Source organism: Triturus cristatus, chromosome 6, assembly GCF_964204655.1.
Source record: "Triturus cristatus chromosome 6, aTriCri1.1, whole genome shotgun sequence".
NCBI lineage: Eukaryota > Metazoa > Chordata > Amphibia > Caudata > Salamandridae > Triturus > Triturus cristatus.
Window position 1 is genome coordinate 765,357,586 of NC_140589.1, and position 26,524 is coordinate 765,384,109.

Below are 26,524 nucleotides of genomic sequence, written 5' to 3' on the forward strand. Positions count from 1 at the left end.
CAACACCCAGGGGCAAAGGTGGGGGGCTGGGGCAGGAAACATAACCCCCACCGAAGGCAAAATGTATACATGCCCTGTACATACCGTACCTCCAGGGACAGGTCACTTGGGGGGGCGTGTCCACCAAGGCCTGCGTCCCGCCACAACGGAAGTGGACATGGACGCGTCCCGTCACCACAACAATTGTGGTACGCACCGTACCCACGCCTTAAGAGCATGGGTACGGGTCGTACCACGCCTACCCCTACGTCACCCCAACATTGGGGGTACGGCCCGTACCCAGGCCTGAACAACGTGGGTACGGGTTGTACCACGCCTACCCCTACGTCACCCCAACAATGGTGGTACGGCCCGTATCCACATTCTGTATGCCTGGGTACGGGTCGTACCCCTACGGCACCCCAACAATGGTGGTACGGCCCGTACCCAGACCTGAAGAGAGTGGGTACGGGTCGCACCATGCGTACCCCTACGTCACCCCAACAATGGTGGTAGGGCCCGTACCCAGGCCTGAAGAGCGTGGGTACGGGCCGTACCACCATTGTTGGGGTGCCGTAGGGGTACGGCCCGTACCCAGGCCTACAGAACGCGGGTACGGGCCGTACCACCATTGTTGGGGTGACGTAGGGGTAGGCGTGGTATGACCGTACCCACGCTCTGTAGGCCTGGGTACGGGCCGTACCCCTACGGCACCCCAACAATGGTGGTACGGCCCGTACCCAGGCTTTCAGAGCATGTGGGCGGGTGGGTGGGTGTCGTGCTACGGTCCACATCAGTGGACAGAGACATAGGGGTGGGTGCAGAGGACTCCCAGCAGTGCCCAGACATATGAGGGGTGGGTGCAGAGGACTCCCAGCAGTGCCCAGACATATGAGGGGTGGGTGCCTATCACTCCCAGCAGTGCCCAGACATGTGAGGGGTGGGTGCAGAGGACTCCCAGCAGTGCCCAGACATATGAGGGGTGGGTGCAGAGGACTCCCAGCAGTGCTCAGACATATGAGGGGTGGGTGCCTATCACTCCCAGCAGTGCCCAGACATATGAGGGGTGGGTGCAGAGGACTCCCAGCAGTGCCAAGACATATGAGGGGTGGGTGCAAAGGACTCCCAGCAGTGCCCAGACATATGAGAGGTGGGTGCCGAGGACTCCCAGCAGTGCCCAGACATATGAGGGGTGGGTGCCTATCACTCCCAGCAGTGCCCAGACATATGAGCGGTGGGTGCCTATCACTTCTAGCAGTGCCCAGACATATGAGGGGTGGGTGCAGAGGACCCCCAGCAGTGCCCAGACATATGAGGGGTGGGTGCCTATCACTCCCAGCAGTGCCCAGCCATATGAGGGGTGTGTGCCTATCACTCCCAGCAGTGCCCAGACATATGAGGGGTGTGTGCCTATCACTCCCAGCAGTGCCAAGACTATGAGGGGTGGGTGCAGAGGACTCCCAGCAGTGCCCAGAGATATGAGGGGTGGGTGCAGAGGACTCCCAGCAGTGCCCAAACATATGAGGGGTGGGTGCCTATTACTCCCAGCAGTGCCCAGACATATGAGGGGTGGGTGCCTATCACTCCCAGCAGTGCCCAGACATAGAAGGGGTGGGTGCAGAGGACTCCCAGCAGTGCCCAGACATATGAGGGGTGTGTGCCTATCACTCCCAGCAGTGCCCAGACATATGAGGGGTGGGTGAAGAGGAACCCCAGCAGTGCCCAGACATATGAGGGGTGTGTGCCTATCACTCCCAGCAGTGCCCAGACATATGAGGGGTGGGTGCAGAGGACTCCCAGCAGTGCCCAGACATATGAGGGGTGGGTGCAGAGGACTCCCAGCAGTACCCAGACATATATGGGGTGGGTGCCTATCACTCCCAGCAGTGCCCAGACATATGAGCGGTGGGTGCCTATCACTTCCAGCAGTGCCCAGACATATGAGGGGTGGGTGCAGAGGACCCCCAGCAGTGCCCAGACATATGAGGGGTGGGTGCCTATCACTCCCAGCAGTGCCCAGACATATGAGGGGTGTGTGCCTATCACTCCCAGCAGTGCCCAGACATATGAGGGGTGTGTGCCTATCACTCCCAGCAGTGCCCAGACATATCAGGGGTGGGTGCAGAGGACTCCCAGCAGTGCCCAGACATATGAGGGGTGGGTGCAGAGGACTCTCAGCAGTGCCCAGACATATGAGGGGTGGGTGCCTATCACTCCCAGCAGTGCCCAGACATATGAGGGGTGGGTGCAGAGGACTCCCAGCAGTGCCCAGACATATGAGGGGTGTGTGCCTATCACTCCCAGCAGTGCCCAGACATATGAGGGGTGGGTGCAGATGACTCCCAGCAGTGCCCAGACATATGAGGGGTGGGTGACTATCACTCCCAGCAGTGCCCAGACATTTGAGGGGTGGGTGCCTATCACTCCCAGCAGTGCCCAGACATATGAGGGGTGGGTGCAGAGGACTCCCAGCAGTGCCCAGACATATGAAGGGTATGTGACTATCACTCCCAGCAGTGCCCAGACATATGAGGGGTGGGTGCAGAGGACCCCCAGCAGTGCCCAGACATATGAGGGGTGTGTGCCTATCACTCCCAGCAGTGCCCAGACATATGAGGGGTGGGTGCAGAGGAACCCCAGCAGTGCCCAGACACATGAGGGGTGTGTGCCTATCACTCCCAGCAGTGCCCAGACATATGAGGGGTGGGTGCAGAGGACTCCCAGCAGTTCCCAGACATATGAGGGGTGGGTGCAGAGGACTCCCAGCAGTGCCCAGACATATGATGGGTGGGTGCCTATCACTCCCAGCAATGCCCAGACATGTGAGGGGTGGGTGCAGAGGACTCCCAGCAGTGCCCAGACATATGAGGGGTGGGTGCAGAGGACTCCCAGCAGTGCTCAGACATATGAGGGGTGGGTGCCTATCACTCCCAGCAGTGCCCAGACATATGAGGGGGGGTGCAGAGGACTCCCAGCAGTGCCCAGACATATGATGGGTGGGTGCCTATCACTCCCAGCAGTGCCCAGACATGTGAGGGGTGGGTGCAGAGGACTCCCAGCAGTGCCCAGACATATGAGGGGTGGGTGCAGAGGACTCCCAGCAGTGCCCAGACATATGAGGGGTGGGTGCCTATCACTCCCAGCAGTGCCCAGACATATGAGCGGTGGGTGCCTATCACTTCTAGCAGTGCCCAGACATATGAGGGGTGGGTGCAGAGGACCCCCAGCAGTGCCCAGACATATGAGGGGTGGGTGCCTATCACTCCCAGCAGTGCCCAGACATATGAGGGGTGTGTGCCTATCACTCCCAGCAGTGCCCAGACATATGAGGGGTGTGTGCCTATCACTCCCAGCAGTGCCAAGACTATGAGGGGTGGGTGCAGAGGACTCCCAGCAGTGCCCAGACATATGAGGGGTGGGTGCAGAGGACTCCCAGCAGTGCCCAGACATATGAGGGGTGGGTGCCTATTACTCCCAGCAGTGCCCAGACATATGAGGGGTGGGTGCCTATCACTCCCAGCAGTGCCCAGACATAGAAGGGGTGGGTGCAGAGGACTCCCAGCAGTGCCCAGACATATGAGGGGTGTGTGCCTATCACTCCCAGCAGTGCCCAGACATATGAGGGGTGGGTGCAGAGGAACCCCAGCAGTGCCCAGACATATGAGGGCTGTGGGCTTATCACTCCCAGCAGTGCCCAGACATATGAGGGGTGGGTGCAGAGGACTCCCAGCAGTGCCCAGACATATGAGGGGTGGGTGCAGAGGACTCCCAGCAGTACCCAGACATATATGGGGTGGGTGCCTATCACTCCCAGCAGTGCCCAGACATATGAGCGGTGGGTGCCTATCACTTCCAGCAGTGCCCAGACATATGAGGGGTGGGTGCAGAGGACCCCCAGCAGTGCCCAGACATATGAGGGGTGGGTGCCTATCACTCCCAGCAGTGCCCAGACATATGAGGGGTGTGTGCCTATCACTCCCAGCAGTGCCCAGACATATGAGGGGTGTGTGCCTATCACTCCCAGCAGTGCCCATACATATGAGGGGTGGGTGCAGAGGACTCCCAGCAGTGCCCAGACATATGAGGGGTGGGTGCAGAGGACTCTCAGCAGTGCCCAGACATATGAGGGGTGGGTGCCTATCACTCCCAGCAGGGCCCAGACATTTGAGGGGTGGGTGCCTATCACTCCCAGCAGTGCCCAGACATATGAGGGGTGGGTGCAGAGGACTCCCAGCAGTGCCCAGACATATGAGGGGTGTGTGCCTATCACTCCCAGCAGTGCCCAGACATATGAGGGGTGGGTGCAGATGACTCCCAGCAGTGCCCAGACATATGAGGGGTGGGTGACTATCACTCCCAGCAGTGCCCAGACATTTGAGGGGTGGGTGCCTATCACTCCCAGCAGTGCCCAGACATATGAGGGGTGGGTGCAGAGGACCCCCAGCAGTGCCCAGACATATGAGGGGTGTGTGCCTATCACTCCCAGCAGTGCCCAGACATATGAGGGGTGGGTGCAGAGGAACCCCAGCAGTGCCCAGACACATGAGGGGTGTGTGCCTATCACTCCCAGCAGTGCCCAGACATATGAGGGGTGGGTGCAGAGGACTCCCAGCAGTGCCCAGACATATGAAGGGTATGTGACTATCACTCCCAGCAGGGCCCAGACATATGAGGGGTGGGTGCAGAGGACCCCCAGCAGTGCCCAGACATATGAGGGGTGTGTGCCTATCACTCCCAGCAGTGCCCAGACATATGAGGGGTGGGTGCAGAGGAACCCCAGCAGTGCCCAGACATATGAGGGGTGTGTGCCTATCACTCCCAGCAGTGCCCAGACATATGAGGGGTGGGTGCAGAGGACTCCCAGCAGTTCCCAGACATATGAGGGGTGGGTGCAGAGGACTCCCAGCAGTGGCCAGACATATGAGGGGTGGGTGCCTATCACTCCCAGCAGTGCCCAGACATATGAGGGGTGGGTGCCTATCACTCCCAGCAGTGCCCAGACATATGAGGGGTGGATGCAGAGGACTCCCAGCAGTGCCCAGACATATGTGGTGTGTGTGCCTATCACTCCCAGCAGTGCCCAGACATATGAGGGGTGGGAGCCTATCACTCCCAGCAGTGCCCAGACATATGAGAGGTGGGTGCCTATCACTCCCAGCAGTGCCCAGACAAATGAGGGGTGGGTGCAGAGGCCTCCCAGCAGTGGACAGAGACATGGGGGTGTGTACATCATCCTCCCATTAGCAAAACTCCATGGGTGCATGAAGGCATCCACAATGTGCGACTATGTTGATAGTGCCATGACAACACATCACTGACAGCAGTGTCCCACTCCCATGAGGATGGATGTCCTTCCCCCACTGCATGACACACCACATGTGGGTGTGATGACAAATACACATGCATACCCACCCCTGGCAGTGGCAGCACAATACACACACTGAGATCATGCAACAAGACTGTATCCTCATGTGAAACCCCACTAAACTAAGAGAGCCTAAGGGAACACACACTGTCACCCACATTCCAGGACTGATAGGAATGTACAGGTGCTGGGGCAGCCAACAAGTTGTTGCCTCCTATGGAAGGAAAACGGTGGAATACCCACAGATACAATGCCCACAATTGTCAGTCAGGTGCCCAAATACCCTGCAGAACAAGTAACACATGTGTGCTAGGCTGGGAGTACACACATGCATAGTACGGAAAAGGGACCATGTCCACATTAAGCCATGGCAACATACTCCATACACAAGTACAGTGACTACCAAGGATGGCACAGACGATGCAGGCGGAGACATTGCTGAGCAGGCATGGGCAAAGTTGAAGGGATCCCTCACACAGCAAGGAAATGTAGACACAGGTCAGCACAACAATTGGGAAAAACCCTGCAGGGAAGAAGTCAGGTGCCACAGAGGAAGGAACACTCCTTGGGACAATGTCACCATACAGTAACAGCTTACATGACCAAAGATTATTTGCAGAGACCTTGTGATGGCACGCATATACTAGGGTCCTCCCCATGAGCAGCACACTACAACATTTCCCAGACACCTAACACATTATCACCACCCCAACTCAGGGAGCAGCAGCACCAACAGCAATACCAGAAAAGCATTTGTGTGCAAATGAAAAACAAAATGCTTTATTCAGCATAAAAAAAGAGTGGATTTGAAATGTACCCTATATACAAGGCCCATAGGCCAGTCCATATGCGAATTCCGGGGGGGGGGACACATTGGGACACGTCTCCCCTAGCTTGCCTGCACAGTTCAGAGTTCCTTTCCATCCACAGGGGGGGGGCATCATGTGGGGGGGAAGGACCAGGCACCGCAGGGACAGGAGGGGCAAGGGTAGGTGTTGTGGGTGCAGGGACGGACGACTCCACCACAGGGGGTGGAGCAGCGCCAAAGTTGGTGGTTAGGATGGCGCTGCACATGGTTGCAAGGTCTGCCAGCATCTCCCCTGCACCCGAAGGAACCACAGGCCCCAAGGAGGAGGGGGGTCGGAGGGATGGGTTGCAGCGCTACTGGGGGAGGGTGTGGACAGGGGGGGACTCAACTCCTCTGCCTGGGGACTTCCTCGACCGCTTGCGGGGTGGTGTCACACTGGGGCTGAGGGACATACTGTCCATGAAGGACTTTTTGTCCGACTGTTGGGCAGGGGAGCTAAGGGGAGTTGTTTTGGAGGAAGTGGGTCGTGAGGACTGCAGACTCCCACTGTGGCTGCGTGGCTGCCATTTGCTCCCCGACCCAGTGGCTGTGCCTACTTCCTCCTGTGTGTGCGTGACTGGAGGTGTGCGTTTGGCCTTCCCTGTTGGTGTGCTGCCTGTGTCTGGTGAGGTGCGTGCATGGTGATGTCTGGGTGTACTTGGGACAGGCATGGGAGTGGGAAGTGTGGATGGGGCAGGGGTAGGGGGTGACGGAGCGCTGCAGGAGACCCACTGCTGCCGTCAGTGACGAGTCCATGGACCTCAGCAACATCCGTTGGTCAGACATCGCTGATGACATGCCCTCCATGTACGACACCATCTGTGTCAGCAGTCTGGTTTGGCCATGGAGGAAATTAAGCAGCAATGTTTGACCAACCTGCAACTGCCGCAGGATGTCCACAGACTTGGCATTGACGGCAGCAGGGGAGACAGGGGCAGGGGGTGCGGTGCCTGGCACGAAGGAGACATGTGGTCACCTAGCACGGACAGAAGGGACCCGAGCAAGTGGGAGGGCGGTGATGGGAATGGAGGGGGCGGCGAGAGATGTACAGCTGCTTTCAGCTGTGGGAGCAGCCTCCGCCCCCTCTGAGAGCTCAGCCTCGGACCCGTCAGCATCATAGTCGGTGTTGGAACTGGACAGGTCCTCCGCCTGACTCCCCTCGCCCTCCGTGCCACTTGCTGCGCCAGACTCCCCATCACTGGTGGCACCGGTGCTGGATCCCTCCTCCACGTCCGTGCCGGTGTCTCCCTCGGTGTCCCCCGACGATGCTGTGGGCAAGGTGAAGAGACAGGAAATAATCAGACACCTGTATACATATGACACATGAGTCCAAACTACATAGGTCACAGTGCATAGCATGAAAAGCATCATGAGTAACATCTACAATACTACGCACAAATGTAGGCCCTGCACTACACAGTTGGTTGACCCACCATGCCACTTTGATACAATGGAGAGCATGACACAACAGCAAATAACTTGATATCGAATTATACAGAGAAGCTAGTGTCTGTGGACAGTCGAGCACAGCATCTGGACCACACACCGTTGCCAAAAATGGATGAGCAGGAACCATGTCTTTTAAATTTTGACACATGCTGCAAAGCACAAACATTAAACCCTGCACAACATGACTGGGTCAATACTTGTTGAGTGTCTGCTCCGACTATCATCACACACAGGCCAGACCTGGCAAGGAGACATAAGCTTTGGACATGTAGGCCTTGCCCGCACAAACCCCCCCCCTACCTGAGACAATGTGATTGAGACAGAGGAAGGACTTACACCTCTTAATCAGGGATCACAAAAATGGGTTCCATTGAATCCTAATTGCACTCTAACTACCCCTCGTGGGGTGGACCACACATAATATTGACAAACAACCATCATCAGATAGTTGTACACAGACACAAATGCACTGGCCAGTGTGAGGATGCACAAGCCACATTGGGTCACCCTGTACAGTGTACACATGTAGCACACTTTACGTAAATACAAATGTGGCCAGGGTACAATGCCACAGAGGCCAACCTATGCTGAAGACACTGAGAATGTCCACAGTGTTGGATGATACACATGATTCCTAGGAAAAGGTGTCTCAGGGGACTGTAGTAGCCACACTGCTCCATGGTCCTGGATAGATCTGACTGCAACAGGAGCAACCGTCCCTGCACTATGCATATCTTCCCCTCATGCACATCATGTCTGAGGCCACAAGGCAGTTAATTTTAAGCCTCACACTCCTATGTTGAGACTCTGCATCAGTGCCAACAATCATGGACCCCCAAATGACTGAACTGGATAGGGCACGGGCAAGGTCCCAACAGATGTCACAGACCACCCCCACACATGATGCTGCAAGCATTGGGCACTTGGATTACCTGCCAGCCTAGATTACCTTGTGCAAGAGTGACTACACACAGACCACGGAACACATGTCAAGGAGGGGAAGGGAGGAAGAACAGGACCAGTTGACTTTGGGGAACAGGATATGCACTGCACATATAAACCCTTGCAGTGTATCCAGGTGACTGAGCACTTCCAAAAGCTGGTGACACACAACAAACACACATGTACCTACCCCTTTCCTGCTGCTGCTTCTCCTGTAGCCGCCTATCCATGTCAGGGAAGACCACCGCCAGGACACGCTTCATTTGGTGGGTCAGGCGCCGGCGCCCGCCATGTTTGCGTGGAGGTGAGTCCTCCAGCAGGACCCGGGCGATCCTCCTGGTCCAGCACCGGATATCCTGCCAGCGTTTCCTCACCTGGGCCAGGTGCCGACTGCGACCCTCCACCAACCTCACGGCCCTGACGGCCTGCTTCCAAATCTCCCCATTGGCGTAGGCGGCTACCTGTGAGGATGACAAACTGAGACAACATCAATACACCTGCTCCATGTCACAGAGACACACATTAGATCAATTGGGCTTGTTTGAACAGGGCATATTATGCAGCAAACTCATTGCACCTTTGTCATAGGGACATTATCCTCTGGGGAAGGCCAAATGCACTACGTGGCATTTAAAGTACACAGGTGGCATGAGGGGTGCGACAGAATCAATGATCATGGCTCACACTGTGCATCACAAGCAACACCAGGATAATGGACAGCACCTCAAAGCAGTCACATGCCCCAGGCCACTGACGCAACCTCAGCGGAGTACACAGACACACACAGGCACAGGACAATCACCTGCCATTGGCAACTGCGGGTACAAACATCACTCTGCACATGTGCCACTTGACTGGGGGTGTCACAGGTGTGGGCCTAGCTCAGCATGTCAGACACACAGCACGGCTCCCTGCTCACATCAGATGGGTAGGGCATATGCATCCTACATGCAGCTGGGGTGCAACACTCCACATAGACACTCACCCACATGACAGGGGACTTACACACACGCCGTACACATCATTTGGACACTATCACCACAGGTACACTCAACTCACACACATCTGTGGGTACAGTCACCTGTCACACTGGGGGGACCACAGAATCACATCAGGACTATGGAAACAACATTCCCAAGGGGATTAGCCAGGCTGAATGTGGCATGCACCATGCAGTGATTGTCACAGTAAGCACAATGCAAGTGAGGAGTGCAGACATGAACCACATCAGGCTCTGCATGGGAGACATAAGGCATTCCCCCCCCTGGGACCCACCATGAACAACATTGCATGTCTGTCACACCTGGACACAATGCCAGAAGTGACAGACACAAAAAAGGGGCACATTCACAGCTAGTGGAGTCAGCACTCACCTGCTCCCCTGGTCTCCCATATAAGCAGGGGTACTGTGGGAGGATGACGTTCAGCAACGCCTCAATCTCCTCTTGGGTGAAAGGCTGGGCCCTCTCCACAGACCTGGACATGGTGCCAGAGGAATCACGAGCAGCAGCAGTGGTGTGGAATGAAAGGTTGTGCAGGCAAGTGCTCTCTCTTGGGTCCTGGCTGCCTTATATCTCCCTTGCTGGGCTGTTTCATTTACAGGAGTACAGAGTGATTGGTCAATCTCATTTGCATCCTACGTTTCCTCCAATCCCTTTGCATGGTTCAAGATTTGAGCATGATGTCAAGTCAACAACCACTTTGTATATTGTCTCCAACCGACTTTTGCTGGCCACCTGATGCAAAATTTTGAACTGTAAACTCAGTCTCCATGACAACCAGCATGCATTTAGGCCCTTATACTTGTCCCTCATGTGTCCCCTTTGTAATTTCACTATCCACACACAGGTATGGTGCGTTCCACACGTACCCCTAGGGCACCACTACTCCAGTGATACAGTCCGTACATGCGTGTGTAGGGCCCGTATCACTTTGGTAGTGTTGCCGTAGGCATACGCCATTGTTATACGGGCCGTACTCACGTGTGTAGGGCCCGTATCTCTATAGCATACGCCTACGGCAACACTACCCTAGTGCTACGGGCCGTACCCACGTGTGTAGGGCCCGTAGCACTATGGCAGTGTTTGCGTAGGCGTACGCCACAGAGATAGGGCTCGTACCCGCGTATGTACGGCCCGTATCTCTATGGCGTACGCCTACGCCAACACTACCCTAGTGCTACGGGCCCTACACACGCGGGTACGGCCCGTAGCACTAGGGTAGTGTTGGTGTAGGCGTACGCCATAGAGATACGGGCCGTACATACGCGGGTATGAGCCCTATCTCTATGGCGTATGCCTACGGCAACACTACCATAGTGCTACGGGCCCTACACACGCGGGTACGGCCCGTAGCACTATGGTAGTGTTGGCGTAGGCATACTCCATAGAGATATGGCTCGTACCCGCGTATGTATGGCCCGTATCTCTATGGCGTACGCCTACGGCAACACTACCACAGTGCTACGGGTCCTACACACGCGGGTACGGCCCATAGCACTATGGTAGTGTTGCCGTAGGCGTATGCCACAGAGATACGGCTCGTACCCGTGTATGTACGGCCCGTATCTCTATGGCGTACGCCTACGCAAACACTACCCTAGTGCTACGGGCCGTACCCACGTGTGTAGGGCCCGTAGCACTATGGTAGTGTTTTAACCCAATAGTTGTGTGATGACCTGTGGCGCACTTCCCCTTCACCTCTTTTACATGTGTGCATGTATTTCAAACTTGTCAAGCACTGCATCACTGGCATGGCACAGTCCCCAACACCCGCAAATGTCCCCTGATGCCAGGTACACGGATGATGACACCTGACATCTCACTACCAGCGTGCCACGATGTGACTATGTCATGTGTGTGTCATGTGTTCCCATGATCTTGCTGTTTGTGTTCCGTCAACGGCATCTGCTGTAGCTGCATCCAACATGTGTCTGTGTGTAGATGCCCATGTCACACTATTTCGCACTCCAGGACACATGTGGAATAACACATGACGTGTGTCTGTATGCATCTAACAGGGACTTGCAAGCTTAGGACATATATGCGTAGTCTCAATGTCTCTGTGATCATATTTGACATGTACCCCTTCATGGCAAGGTGTGTGGTCTCTCCTTTTTCCATGACATGTGACCTGTGTGTCTAGCTTGCCGGCAGCTGTCTGTATGAGATGACATCCTTCAAATGCACATTTGTGGATGTATGTCACTCTTGTAATGTGTCTGGCTGTTCACTCACACTGGCCCACAGCTACTTTCATGGCATGTCATGTAGACCTTGACAATCCATGTTTGTAGCTGGCTCTTGGTAGGAGTATCACCTGGCTGGCATACGTGTGCAGGATGTATTGCACAGACCAGACTCTGTATGTGGCATATGTGTATTAGCTGTTGAACATGTGCTCAGTTCATTGACATTGGTCTAGTAATGTACTCAATCTTCGTTATTCCTTCCAATTTTCTGCAGGGCACCACCTCTCCCCCAACCAATGCCAGACTTGGCTGCCATGAGGGAACGTGACTGCATACGCTGATACCGTTTCCCCCAACGGTTAATTGTGGACCTGACAAACAGGCTGGCACCACACCTCCAACCGCGACACAGTTATCCGACTGCGCTGACCCCCAAGATGAAGGTGATGTCAGCCCTACATTTCTTTGCCACCTGTACGTTTCAATTGACCATAGCTGATGTGGGTGGCATGTCTCAGACCATGTTCAGCCATGTCCTGCATGATGTTTTAGAAGCCATGTTGGAGCACCTGGATGAATTCATCCATTTTCCAACTCGTGAGCAGTTGACAGGTATCAAGGGTGAATTCTATGCCCTGGGAGGGATGCCCCATGTAATTGGGTCCATTGATGGGACACATGTGGCTTTGGTACCACCACAGGCACAGGAGGTAGCCTTCCGTAACCGTAAACATTACCACTCCATTAATGCCCTTGTGGTGTGTCTTGCTCACATGGTGATTTCCCATGTCTGTGCACGTTTTCCAGGGTCAGCACACGATGCCTACATCATAAGGCGTAGCAGGGTGCCAGAAATGATGCTGCAGCTGCACAACGAACGAGCATGTCTTGTTGGTGAGTAGACTCTGTTTGTCCAGTATTCAGCGGTATCTTAGTATGTGACGGCATCTCCTGACCCACTTCTATACATGATGTTTCCATGTAGGGGACTCTGGCTATCCCAACATGCCATGGCTGGTGACGCCTCTCCGCAACCCGAGAACAGCTGCAGATCACCGTTACAACAACGCCTATGGGCAGACCAGGCGAGTGATTGAGAGGACGTTTGGCCTCCTGAAGAGCCGATTCCGGTGCCTCCACAAGACCGGTGGGTCCCTCCCATATGCACCGGTGAAGGTCTGCAAAATCTTCCTCGTGTGCTGCATGCTGCACAACATGGCAGTGGAGAAAGCTATGCCACTCATCCTGGATCCCGATGAGCAGGAACATCCACCCGTGGAGGATGACGGCCTTGGTCACGAGGCAAGTGAGGAGGAGGAGGAGGAGGAGGAGGAGGAGGAGGAGGAGGAGGAGAACATCCGGAGTCAGCTCATACGCAACTTCTTCTCATAATGGTGAGTCCCTGGGTCTGAGTGTGCATGCTTTGAGCCTTGTGTGGCATGTGTTGCAATGTGTGTGTCCAGCTGACTGTATGCTAAGTGACTTTGAGGTGTGTGCTGATGTGTCACTCGAGTGCTGATGTCATTCCACACATTTTAGCTGACACACTCAATTGACAACTGGCATGGTGTCAACCTTATTCATGTAGAGTACATGACCATGCATGCGGATGACTATGTTTTTCCTGACTTCTTGTGTGTCTCTCATCCCCAGGTAGTTGCGCATGCTGTCTGCTCGTGGCATCGTTGTGCTCCTGCTATTCCTCATGAGTAATGCAACGTGTGCTGAATCAGCGTTACATGCACGGACATGGTGAAAATTCTCCTTTGGGTAAGGATGGCAGCAAGGCTTTTTGGGTGTGGTAGTTGTTTGTAATGTGTGGGCACTGCTCCTGTGCAGGTTATGTTACTATGCATACATGTCGACTCACCATGGGGCACATGACATGTGGCATAACTCACATGAGTTGATAGTCACACTTCGTGACAGACATCTGATATGGGATTGTGGTTTGTGATAAAGGCATCAATGTGTGTACAACTTCCCTCTGAAACATACGGGAGGCTACGGGTGGACATATTGCGGGACATCCCCATATGATGCTCAATGGGGAATTGCAGCCTCTCCGTGTGCAGCAGGGGATGTTTGGCTCAACCCCTTCACTTGTGTGCCACTACAATGGATTTACAGCATCTGTGGTGCAAAGGGGGTGTCCGGTGTAGGTCCCACATGTTAATCCAATAGACCTGTGAGTCTGTTAATGTTGATGCTTTTGCATAGGTGTGAGCCTGAGTAATAAAGGCGTTCCTCAGCCTCCAAGGTGCCTCATCTCTGGCAATGCAGGTCTCTTGCCACTGTGCATGCGGCATCTCTGGCATGGTTGTCAATGATAGTGCATATGAGTCTATGTGTAGATTAGCAACCTGCATGCTGTTCTTCATGTATTTGATTCTCTATTGTGCATGATGTCCATGGCTGTGTATGTGTTTTGGCATGTTAGTCCCCCCCGCGGGCCGTTAACACCTTCTGGGGTGTGTTTCCTGTGCGCAGCTCGGCCTTCAGTTTCATGATCCGGTGTCAGTCATCTTTGGTGATTGTGCATCCTTTGTCTCTGTGTGTTCCATTGCAAACCGGTAACTCCTTCCTTGACATACACCTGTTGCAGTAGTCCTTTCTGACATCCTAGTCTTTGTGTGGATATTGTGGCATAATTCCCAGGACATGCCGCCTGCTGTTGCAGCCACTGCTGCAAGGGCACACATAGTTTCCAGATTTGGCAACACACACACATCAAAGGTGCTCCTCCCTTCCTCCCTCAACACCTTCATTTGGCTGTCTTCGGCTTGTCTGTGCCACAGTTGCGGCCACGCGGTAGCAAAGGCTGGACTGTCTGCACATGCAACGTGAACATTGCACGACCCTCAGGTCCTTGCATGACCCACATCACACTACAGTGTGATGTTGCAGCCACCCTCCAAGCAAGGTCCATCCACACATCTCCCGCCTGCTCTCAGGAATGCACTGAGCGCACACACAACACCTTTGCATGATGAATGTGCAACTCCGACTGCCTACACAGCGCTGCCATGCCTTCCAGGACCTGTCACACCCACCAGGTCATGTCCCTCCTACTCCCCAGCGGATCTGTACCCCTGCAAGGCCAAGGGAGTGGGACTCAAGGCTTCTGCATGTAGTATTGTTTCTTCGTGAGGCACATGGCACAGGTATCATCTTTCAGCGTGTCAATCTACAATGTGTCCAAGACCCCACTATCCACCATCACATGCGCACACGCCCTCATCATCAACTCGTATGCCATTGACAGCCAGGCGCTCCTCACCCTCACCAAGGACGCAGACATTTCCAGTTCAAATATTCAAGATTGCATGGGATCCACAGATGAATGGCAGAACAGCAGCCACCTGAGGCTGGACTTGTACAGGACTGAGGTCAACATCTGAGGATTGTCCCCTTACAGCTGGCTCAACTGCTTGTGTCCCACCCACAGAAGCCCCGCACAGGCACCCAGTGTCCACGCACACAAGATGTTGTGCATCATGGATTGCTTGCTCTAATTTGCCATGGTAATCACCAGCATCTGTACCTCACACTGCAACACCCTCAGCATTATGCACATGATCCCCAGATAGATCCACTCCAAGGTAAGACGGACCATCCCCCTGGTTCACAACAACATCCATGTCAAATACTGCCCTGCCCTCTACGGAGCAGCCACATCCAAAATCCAGGGACACTTGTCCACATCCAGGCTGCATCTGCACACCTCAGCGTCAACATCCCGCGTCCCAGCCACATCACCGTCCAGCAGAGATAGCTGCAATGGATCACTGTGTGCTGCAGGATGACCTTCAGACTCCTCACCCACACTCAGGAGGCAGGCCACAACCCTGACCCAAAACCAACCTTGTACCACTGTCATCCGAGACCCCGTAGTGCCATCTCCGTGCATCCAACCTTGACCTGGCCACCATTCTTCTGATCCACCGTACTCCTGCATGCAGGACATAGTTCCCCCACCTGGGAACACATACCTGGGACTCCCTCCCCGGGAACCTCCAAATGAGGCATGACCTCTACGCCTTAATGTTACTCTTCCAGATGGGTGTGTCCTCACAGTTTCCCTAGCACCCCCTCAGCAGCTTGAGGCCATCACAGGTGAGTATTGTGCTCCATGTCTGCATTGAATGATACATTGTGACCCATGTGTGTCCTGTACCAGACTCCGATCCCAGGGTATGGATGTGTGGAGTTAGTTCAACACTCAGGCATAGTTTGACATTTACACACACATATGTTGGTGAATAATGCCAAATGACAGCAACATCTCATGACAAAATTAAGTATTTATTTTTGGTGGGTAAGTCTTTTGGTGGATGAAGTAAGGTGCTCTACCAGGTGCATAGAATCCAAAGTTCACAGGGGGAGATGGCATCCTTGTCAGTTGGAGTCATCAGAGTCCAGACCACAGTGTTGGTCATCATTGGTCAGACTGTGACCAGCAAGTCCATGTGGCAGAGAATGTCATTGGGTGAGATGGTGCTGTTGCGCCAGAGGGCCAGGTGCCAGGCCAGGGGACCTGGGAAATGTGGATGGTCCGCTACTCTCACGGTCTTTTCCGTGGACGACCCACCTTCCTACGGGGACCCTCAGATGCAGGCCTTGACGATGTCTGTGATGCTCTGTCGGACGAATCCTCCTCCTCCTCCTCCCTCCCTGTGGCTGGTGCTGGTCTTCGCCTGGTGTCACAGGGAGGGTTGCCCATGTTGTCGGCAATCCGACGGAGTGAACGGCTCATATCCGTTTGCACCGCCAGGAGCTCAGCCAGTCTTGCCTCCATCCGTCCTTGGTGTTGTTGTTGACTGGCATGTTGCTCAGCCTGCAGGTTCTTCATCTCGTCGAGGGTCCCCTTGAGGTCTGTGAGGCTCAACACAACTTGGCTGATGCCCCTGGTGTCACGCCGGTATGTGTCCAGGATGTGACGCATGTGTGCCATACCGGTTCCCTCAGCTGGCTGGTCAGGTTCTCGCCTCCACCTGCCTCCACTCCCACCACCCTGCCCACACGAGCCGGGCCTGTCGTTGTGGGCACATCGGGTCTACGGGACCCCTGAGGGATGGCATTAGCGTGGTCATCTGCCTCCTCCTGGGTGCCCGGAGAACCTTGTCCCTCCTGGTCAGACTGGCTGTGTTGTTCGGTGCGAGCAGGGCTCCTGGGTGTCTCCTGGGATGTGGCAGGTATGGGGGTTGGCACAGATGTACCTGACGCAGGTGCTGCAGGGGCTTGGGCACCAGAGGGGCCAGGTTGGTCGGGGTCATCCACAGAGTGGTGAGAGTCGTCGCTGCCAGTGGGATCATCTTCACGCTGAGCCTGGGACTGTGATTGTTCCCCCCCTTGTTGGGGGGGAGGTCGAAGACGTTGCCCTGTGTGTGAGAGAGAGACAATGTTAATGCTGTTTTATGCCACATCCATGTTTCATACATATTCAAGTAGTCACAGTTCCTCCAGGTGGTTGGATGTGTCTAGCATTCCTATCAATGTGCACTTGGGGATGGCTATGTTGCGGGGGACAGATTGGTATGTGCTCCTGAGTGTTTGCCAGTAGATTTTTAGCTGGGATGCTTATTTGGCTATGGATTGGTCTTGTGTCACATGTCCATTGTGAGAGTGGGTAAATCCGTTGCCTGCCCCGGGGGTGTTTGCTTGTGTGAGGGGGGGTGTGTGACCAGGCCTTCTGTTGTGTGTAGTGTGATTTGTCATTGGGTCTCCCAGGTGATGTGTCTGTCCCCTCATGGTGCATGCTGGCATGACAGTGTGTGTGAGTTCCTGTGCTGGGTATGTGAGCTAGTGGAGTTGTTGTTTGAGTGTACAGTGGTCACAGGAGGGCCTTGTGCTGCCTACAGCGGGGCCAAGTGTCAGCTACCTTGTCATTACTTTGCCAGTCCCTGTTCATTGGGTATGTTGCATGGGTATGTACCTAGGCCATATGGGCTGTGGGTATTGGTGTCTGGTTCTGAGTTGCACAATGTGTTGTGTGAGACCCACCCTCCCAGCATCCCGGACATCCAGTCTTGGGTTTGTGGTTGGTGTGGCCTGGGACATGGCATTGCCTTTATTTGTGAATGGGGCATGGAGACGTTGTGGCATGAGCGTGGTTTTTAGGGTGTGGTTGTGTGCAGTGAGGGCTTGGGGGTAGGTGAGAGCATTTGTTGTAGTTGGGGTGTGGATGCCATTCCCCCCATGTTACGTGAGTTGTTTGTGTACTCACCAGGCTCTGCGACTCCTTCGACTCCGTGTACTCCCACTGGCGGAAGCTTGGCCATCACCTTCTCCTCCCAGGGATGGTAATGTACGGGTCTGCGGGGCAGCCTGCCTCCAGTGATGTTACTCTGGGTGTAGTCCTCGTTCATTTTCCTCGTGACTGCCCTGCGCAGATCGTACCACCTGGCTTGGCATTCATGCCTGGTCCTTCGTATGGGTGCAACAGCATTCACCTTATCGACGATCCTCTGCCACAGGCTGGTTTTTTGAGCTATGCTGGTCTGTCTGACCAATGTTCCAAACAGCTGTGGCTCGACTCTGATGACTTTGTTGACAAGGAGCTCCAGCTCCGCCATAGTGAACTTTGGATTCTTGTCAGCGGGCATGGTGTGGGGTGTGGGTGTGGATGGTTGTGGGTGAGTGGGTGTGAATGTGACGGTGTGTGTGTGAAGGTGAAGAGGGGGTGTTTGTGAAGGAGGTTGTGTGAAGGTGTGTAAGTGAAGGTGTAGTTAAGGTGTGAGTAAGGTGCAGTTGTTTGTCTGTGGTGTCTGTGAGCAGTGGGTCTGTTGCAATGGCTCATGGGTTGTGTGTGTGGGCCCTTTTTATTGGTCCATTTGTGGGTGTGGCTGTGTTTGAATTTGTGGTGGGTGTGTTATAAGAGGTGGTTGTGATATGGTCCTCTGTTTGGCTGTTTGGATGTGGCAGGTCAGTCATAGAGATGTATTTTGTCATGTTGACGTGTTTTGTGGTGTTGTGCGAGTTGAATTGACCCTCCTTGTGCTGTTTTACAGTGTCCTGGTTCTGTACGAGTCTTTTTCGCGTAGGTACGGTCTGTACATACGCAATGCTGGGTGAGGGTGCTGGGGTACGGTGTTGGGGTACGGTGCGTACAGGTGCGGGGCTGTGCTACGGTGTTGGGGTGCGGCACGTACAGGTGCGGGATGTGCTACGGTGTTGGGGTGCGGCGCGTACAGGTGCGGGCTGTGCTACAGTGTTGGGGTGCGGCGCGTACAGGTGCGGGCTGTGCTACGGTGTTGGGGTGCGGCGCGTACAGGTGCGGGCTGTGCTAGGGTGTTGGGGTACGGTGCGTACAGGTGCGGGGCTGTGCTACGGTGTTGGGGTGCGGCGCGTACAGGTGCGGGCTGTGCTACGGTGTTGGGGTGCGGCACGTACAGGTGCGGGCTGTGCTATGATGTTGGGGTACGGTGCGTACAGGTACGGGGCTGGGCTACAGTGTTGGGGTACGGTGCGTACAGGTGTGGGGCTGTGCTACGGTGTTGGGGTGTGGCACGTACAGGTGCAGGCTGTGCTACAGTGTTGGGGTGCGGCACATACAGGAGCGGGCTGTGCTACGGTGTTGGGGTACGGTGCATACAGGTACAGGGCTGGGCTACGGTGTTGGGGTACGGTGCATACAGGTGCGGGGCTGTGCTATGGTGTTGGGGTATGGTGCGTACAGGTACGGGGCTGGGCTACGGTTTTGGGGTACGGTGCATACAGGTACGGGCTGGGCTACGGTGTTGGGGTACGGTGCATACAGGTACGGGGCTGGGCTACAGTGTTGGGGTACGGTGCGTACAGGTGCGGGGCTGTGCTACAGTGTTGGGGTACGGTGCGGATGGGGGGTACGGTGCTGACATGTGTGGGGTAAGGGGGGCTGTACGCCTGTATTCAGGCACAAGTTTACCCATGTACATTTAGGCTATAGCGTTCGCTCCGTACGGGGCCTTTTACATGCGGTTGTGTATTCGGACGGGCGGTACGGATCGTACTTGCGCGCTCGGACTTCTGTTTTACGATTTGCACGTAAAAATGTCCGGCTCCCTATCGGACACTTTTCCCGACGCTATTCGGACGTAAAGATTTACAGCTCCCTCTCGGACCATTTTCCCAACGCAATTCGTATGTATTTTTCACGTACGAATCGTACTTCGCAGTTTGTACGGTACTTGTACGATTCGTACGTAAAAAAATACGGATACGAGTCGGACGGTAAATTTTTTTAACGGCTCGGAATCGGCACCTCTGTGTTGGGAAGACTTTGTGGAGGGCTCCAGCTTGTCCTGCTACTTGTGGGGGGAATCCTGATATTTATTTTTCTGCTCCAAAATGGACGTCCCAGTTCAACTTAGAATGGAGACAGCATTGCTTGTGCTGTGATGCTGTGAATGCATGGTACACTGCTTCAGCACACCTCGGCTTTAAAAACTAAACGAGCACTGGTTCTCATCCTTCAGGCCTGTCTGGCTTGACTGCAAACAACCTGTCTTCCGCTGTCTGCTTTGCAGCCACAAATGCATCCTGGATATAAGTCTTGGATCACAATTGGTTGTGCCATCGGACATTGAAGTACTGATGGACCCCTTAAAGGCTCATGTATATTGTTGTCCCCAGCGTATTCAATTGATGATGAATGCATTCTTGGAGCCACCCTCGGATGCTTCAGCTCCTAGTGATGTGAGCAGCGGACCTCAACGCCTCCCTCGGCGGCTGCTGTGGGAACTGGATAGTATCAACTTTGCTCCGTAAACCTGCTTCGACGTGCACCTCTGGGACCGTCGTCTACAGTTGTGGGCAACAGCAATCTAGCTTCTACCACTCGGAACACATAATTAATTAGCTTTTTACATCTGGGAACAATTTGAACTATTTTTTATGAAATGAACAAAAACAACTTTTGCCTTCTTTTTCTAGGCACCATGGCTTTCTGATTGCTTGGGATATCAAATGGTATAATGACTTAAAGGCTTTTTTAGTGAATATTATAGAGAGAAGATCACATTTAGATGCTTTTAAGAGTCGTTTTAAATTTTTTTTAAATGGTCTGCTGGCTTTTATGTAGCTTTTAGATATTGACCCTAAGGGGTCCATTAGGATGTAGGGCGGTGGTACCACCGCGGCGCTGGCGATGCGGAAAAATGCCTTTTTCCACCCGCCAGCAGTGGACATCATACCCGCCATATTAGTATGGACAAACATAGGCCAATTCCCGACTGCCGTGGTGCGACGCGCACCGCCATCAAAGTGTGCCCGCCACCACGGCAGTGGGAGCCAATGGAGACTCACCGCCATGCAGAATGGCGTCCACCCCGCTCCACAAATTAGGATGACTCACGCTAACAGATGCACCGTAGCGGAGACACTGCCCAACCAGGGACGGCGGAAGCTCGACAGCGAAGCGCGAAACCAGAGTCCCGGTCACGATCGCCATGGACCCAGCTCTTTACGTCTGGTGCTGCGTGATGTACTGTCCGCCATGATGCTATACAAGGACAGATATATCAATTTCCCCAGGGGTGCTGAATTGCCAGCTGTGAAGGGAGAGTTATATCCCCTTGAACACATCCCCAATGTTGCTGGGGCCATTGATTGCACCCATGTCGGTCTTGTGCCACCACAGGCAAGTGAGCACATTTAACGCAATCGCAAGCATTACCACTCCATCAATGTGCATGTGGTGTGCCTGGCAGATATGACCATCTTGCACATGTGTGCCAAATTCCCAGGCACGGCCCATGACTCCTACATCCTGCGGAACAGCATAGTGCCCCAGCTGATGGCTAATATTCTTCCCGAACGTGCATGGATTGTGGGTGAGTATGCCTAGTCGTGTGGCGTGCTGTGGGTGTGACCTGCTGCCCTGAGCCTCTGCGACGTTGCAATGTCTATTTGTGTTTGTCCTACCTAGGTGACTCTGCATATCCCAACCGTCCCTGGTTGCTGAGCCCACTGTGGAATCCCAGGTCCCCGGCTGAAGTACGCTACAATGAGGCCCATGGGAGGACACATCATGTGGTGGAGTGTACTTTTGGTCTGCTCAAGTAATGTATCCGCTGCCTGGACAAGACCGGAGGTGCACTGGCATACTCGCCCAGGAAGATGTGTCAGATTGTAGTGGCATGCTGCATGCTCCACAACCTAGCCATTCGCAAGGAGATTCCCCTGCTCCTGGATGATGGTGAGGACCCAAGGCCCCAGCCTGCAAACCAAGCCATGTCCAGTGATGAGGACAGTGGAGAGGAGGAAGGTGTTGACCTGCGTGAACAGCTCATCACCCACTACTTCACTTGACGGCGGGAGTCAATGTGCAACATACCCATTGTCTGATGATATTGCTGTTGTCGTGAAGGAGCATGTGAGAATTGTAGCATCAGCCAGTTGTAGACTTAGTTTTGGTTGGAAATGTTTCTGGGACATGTCATTTGGGAACATCAGCAGGACGTGTATGTTGACACTTGGTGGCCATTGTGACATGTGCTTGTTGGGTTATCCTGATGGTAGGGGTTGTGTGATGTCTGTGATGCCACACCCAGACCAGTGACAGTTGTTCTGTTGTGTTTCTCTAGGTGCCTTCGACTTCTCCTTGCCTACATACAGCCTATGCTCCTGGTACATTGTGATCATGTTGAAGACTGTAAATCCTGCAATAAAGATGGAGCAGACACGACAACATGTGTGTGAGGATATTTTATTTACAATGGTGAGATGTGAGGGGGTGTACATTTCCATTGGGGTGGGGTGGAGCAGTGAGTTGACAGTTGTGGTAAATGACATAGTCGAGTAGTCACCACATTGCTGTGGTGACCCAGTCGACAGATGCCATTTACAAGGCAGTGTGGGGAAGGACGGTCCAAAAAGTCAATGCAGTGGTGGAGAGGGTTGCCATCATGGCTGGCTCCGTGACTGGTGTCTGGCAAGTGCTTGGCCTCCAGATACTCTCAGGGTTTTCTTGGGACAGCCCCTTTGTTGTTTGGCAGGGGGGGCCCTGCTGCAGGGCCAGTGGGGTCTGAGGACTCACCCCTCTCTGTGGGAGCAGGGGAGGATGGTGAACTGTCACTGTGCGGCCCACCAGAGGGAGGTGGAGGTGTTGTCTGTGGCGCATGCCTGTCCCTCAGTACCGCCACTTGCTGGCCCAAGAGGTCCTCGATTTGTCCCATGCGGCGGTCGATGGACCTCATCAGCAGGATGAGCTCGTGCAACAGTTTGTCCGACCGGCCCGTTCGTCCCTGGGCCTGTTCGAATGCACCCAGGACTCTGGTGATGTGTTCCAGGGAGTGGGTCCCAGCCTCCTGGTGTCCCTGAGTGACCCTGCCCCTCCCACCTGCCCTGCTGCCATGGACATGTTGCCTCACCACTGTGGGCACCCGCATCCTCTCCCTGCCCTCCTCAGTCGGTGGTGTGTACAGGCCATGACAGCAGGGGTCTGCTGTGGAGTTGTTGTTGGCGCAGATGTGGTGGGGGGTCCTGGGACCTGTTGCTCCCTGGCACACCAGATGGGCTGGCCTCGAGCTCATCGTCCATGGAATTCTGGAAGTCAACATCCGAGAGTCCTTTTACCGGGGGTGGAGACTGGCTCTCCAGATTGCTGGTGTCGTCCTCTGCAGTGAGTTCTTGGTCACCTGTGGGTCAGATGTGAAATGGGCATTGCAGTGCACCCGGCAAGCTTCGTGTTAGCTGTGTGTCATTCACTTTTTGTACAATGCACAATTGACATATCATCACATTGTTGACTATGTGCAGTACTGTGCTTCCTGACATGATGCAGTGGAACAGGCATTACTTGTCCATGGTGTGAGGTGTCAAAGCATACCATGCGACCCGTGCACAATTAAGGTTTACAGGGACTTGTTGCCATCTAGGGCCTGGAACAACATGTGTTTAATTGAGAACTCATTGTTTTTTTGTCTGACCTAGAAGACGTCACATTTGGCCATGAACTGGCCATTGTCATCTCCTGCATACCTTTGTCCTGTAATGTGCATATCTTGATTTGGGCCACCACCCATGCTTTCATATTTTTCGAATGGTCCTGGTTGCACTTGCCCCATGGCGATGCACATGTAACTAGGTGCTGTGCATGATTGTGTCCTGACTTTCTTCTACTTGTGCATTGGTGTGTCACACTTTGGTGGCTGTGACAGTTTCCTTAGCTTACCTGTGTGCACACTGTGCTTGGCAATGGGGTAGGTATGCCTCTTTGTGCAATGAGAGGGCTGGTGTTGTCATATGGCACCATTTAATTTGTGAAAAATGGGTGGGTGCATGTACTGGCTACATACCTGTAAGTTTGTGTGGTGTACTGCAATGGCTTCCAACTGCTCCTGGGTGGGGGAGTGCTCCATCCTGCTGAGGTGTGGGACAGAGGGAATGTTGGGAGTAGAAGTGCAGGCCTTTCAGCCACAAACACCCTCCCAGGGAAGATGGCTACCTACCTGTGAGTTTGATGTGGGTTGTGTAATGGCTGACACATGCTTCTGGGTGGGGTGGGGGGAGGGATCCATCTTGGTAGGCTGTGGGACAGGGGGTATGGTGGGAGTAGTGGTGCAGCCCCCCCACCCCCAGACACCCTCCAAGGGAAGATGGCTACCTACCTGTAAGTTTGTTTGGTGTACTGCAATGGCTTCCAACTGCTTCTGGGTGGGGTAGGGCTCCATCCTGCTGAGGTGTGGGACAGGGGGCATGGTGGGAGTAGTGGTGCAGGCCTCCCACCCCTAGACACCCTCCCAGGGAAGGTGGCTATCTACCTGTGAGTTTGATATGGATTGTGTAATGGCTGACACATGCTTCTGGGTGGGGTGGGGGAGGGATCCATCTTGGTAGGCTGTGGGACAGGGGGTATGGTGGGAGTAGTAGTGCAGGCCCCACCCCCACACACCCTCCCAGGGAAGATGGCCACCTACCTGTAAGTTTGTTTGGTGTACTGCAATGGTTTCCAACTGCTTCTGGGTAGGGCAGGGATCCATCCTGCTGAGGTGTGGGACAGTGGGCATGGTGGGAGTAGTGGTGCAGGCCTCCCACCCCCAGACACCCTCCCAGGGAAGATGGCTACCTACCTGTGAGTTTGATGTGGGTTGTGTAATGGCTGACACATGCTTCTGGGTGGGGTGGGGAGGGATCCATCTTGGTAGGCTGTGGGACAGGGGGTATGGTGGGAGTAGTGGTGCAGGCCCCCACCCCCAGACACCCTCTCAGGGAAGATGGCTACCTACCTGTAAGTTTGTTTGGTGTACTGCGATGGCTTCCAACTGCTTCTGGGTGGGGGAGGGCTCCATCCTTCTGGGGTGTGGGACAGGGGGCATGGTGGGAGTAGTGGTGCAGGCCTCCCACCCCCAAGACACCTTCCCAGGGAAGATGGCTACCTACCTGTGAGTTTGATGTGGGTTATATAATGGCTGACACATGCTTCTGGGTGGGGTGGAGGAGGGATCCATCTTGCTAGGCTGTGGGACAGGGTGTATGGTGGGAGTAGTGGTGTAGGCCCCCCAGACACCCTCCCAGGGAAGATGGCTACCTACCTGTAAGTTTGTTTGGTGTACTGCAATGGCTTCCAACTGCTTCTGGGTGGGGGAGGGCTCCATCCTGCTGAGGTGTGGGACAGGGGGCATGGTAGGAGTAGTGGTGCAGGCACCCCACACCCAGACACTCTCCCAGGGATGATGGCTACCTACCTGTAAGTTTGATGTGGGTTGTGTAATGCATGACACAGGCTTCTTGGTGGGGTGGGGGGAGGGATCCATCTTGCTGATACTGTTGGCCAGGGGTCCTGGTAGGAGTTGTAGTGCTGTCTGTCTGTACACATGCCCCCATGGTAATGTTGGTAGCTATGTTTGGGGTGAATGGGAGTGGGTGAATGTTGGATCTGTGAGCCATGTTTTTGTGAGTGCGTGGTGCAGATGGATGGTATGTGTCCTAGGTGGTGTAGCTTTGTAGTTGTGCAAGACAGTACATAGCAGAGTGGCGGTAGTCATTTGTTTGTACTTACCAGCCTCCACTCCCTCGGCTACTCCTGTGAGACTCTCTGGATGCAGTATGGCAAGCACCTTCGCCTCCCATTGTGTGAATGGTTTTGGTGGAATGGGAGGGCCACCGCCAGTCCTCTGAGCCAGCTCACGGTTCTTGCTCCTCTTCTCCTTGACCACCCTATTCAGATCATGCCAACGCTTCATGATCTCCTTTTTTGATCTTGGAGTGGTCCCTACTGCATTGACCCTTTGGACTATCCTTGCCCACATGTGTGTCCTTGTGGCTAATGGTGTCTGTTGGACCAGGGTACCAAAAAGCTGTGGTTCCACTCTGACTATCTCATTTGCCATGACCTTCAACTCACTCTCAGTGAATTTGGGAATTTTCTGTGTGGCCATGGTGTGTGGTGTGCAAAGTGGTTGTGGGTGCAGGAGTGTGAGTGGAGGTGGTGGTTGTGCTGTGTATGGTGTGTGTTGTGCAGGGGGGTTAGTTGTGCTGGTGTGGAGGTGGTGGTAGTGCTATGTGTGGTGTGGCTAGTGATGTTGTGTCCTTTGCCTCTCCTGTCAGCTGTGGTATGTGTCCCTTCTCTCCTGGAGTTTTGCAAGGGATTGTGGTCTGGGAAGGGCCTGGTTTTATACTCAGCTATGTTGGTGTGTCCAATTGGGGTGTTGCTGACAGGTGTGTTGTCCTGGGATTTGTATTTTTTGTTTTGCCATGTGGTTGTGTCATTGGGGTGTGTTTTGTGTATTTGGGGGACATGGCTAGTTTTGTGTGTGCACTTTTTGGCCTT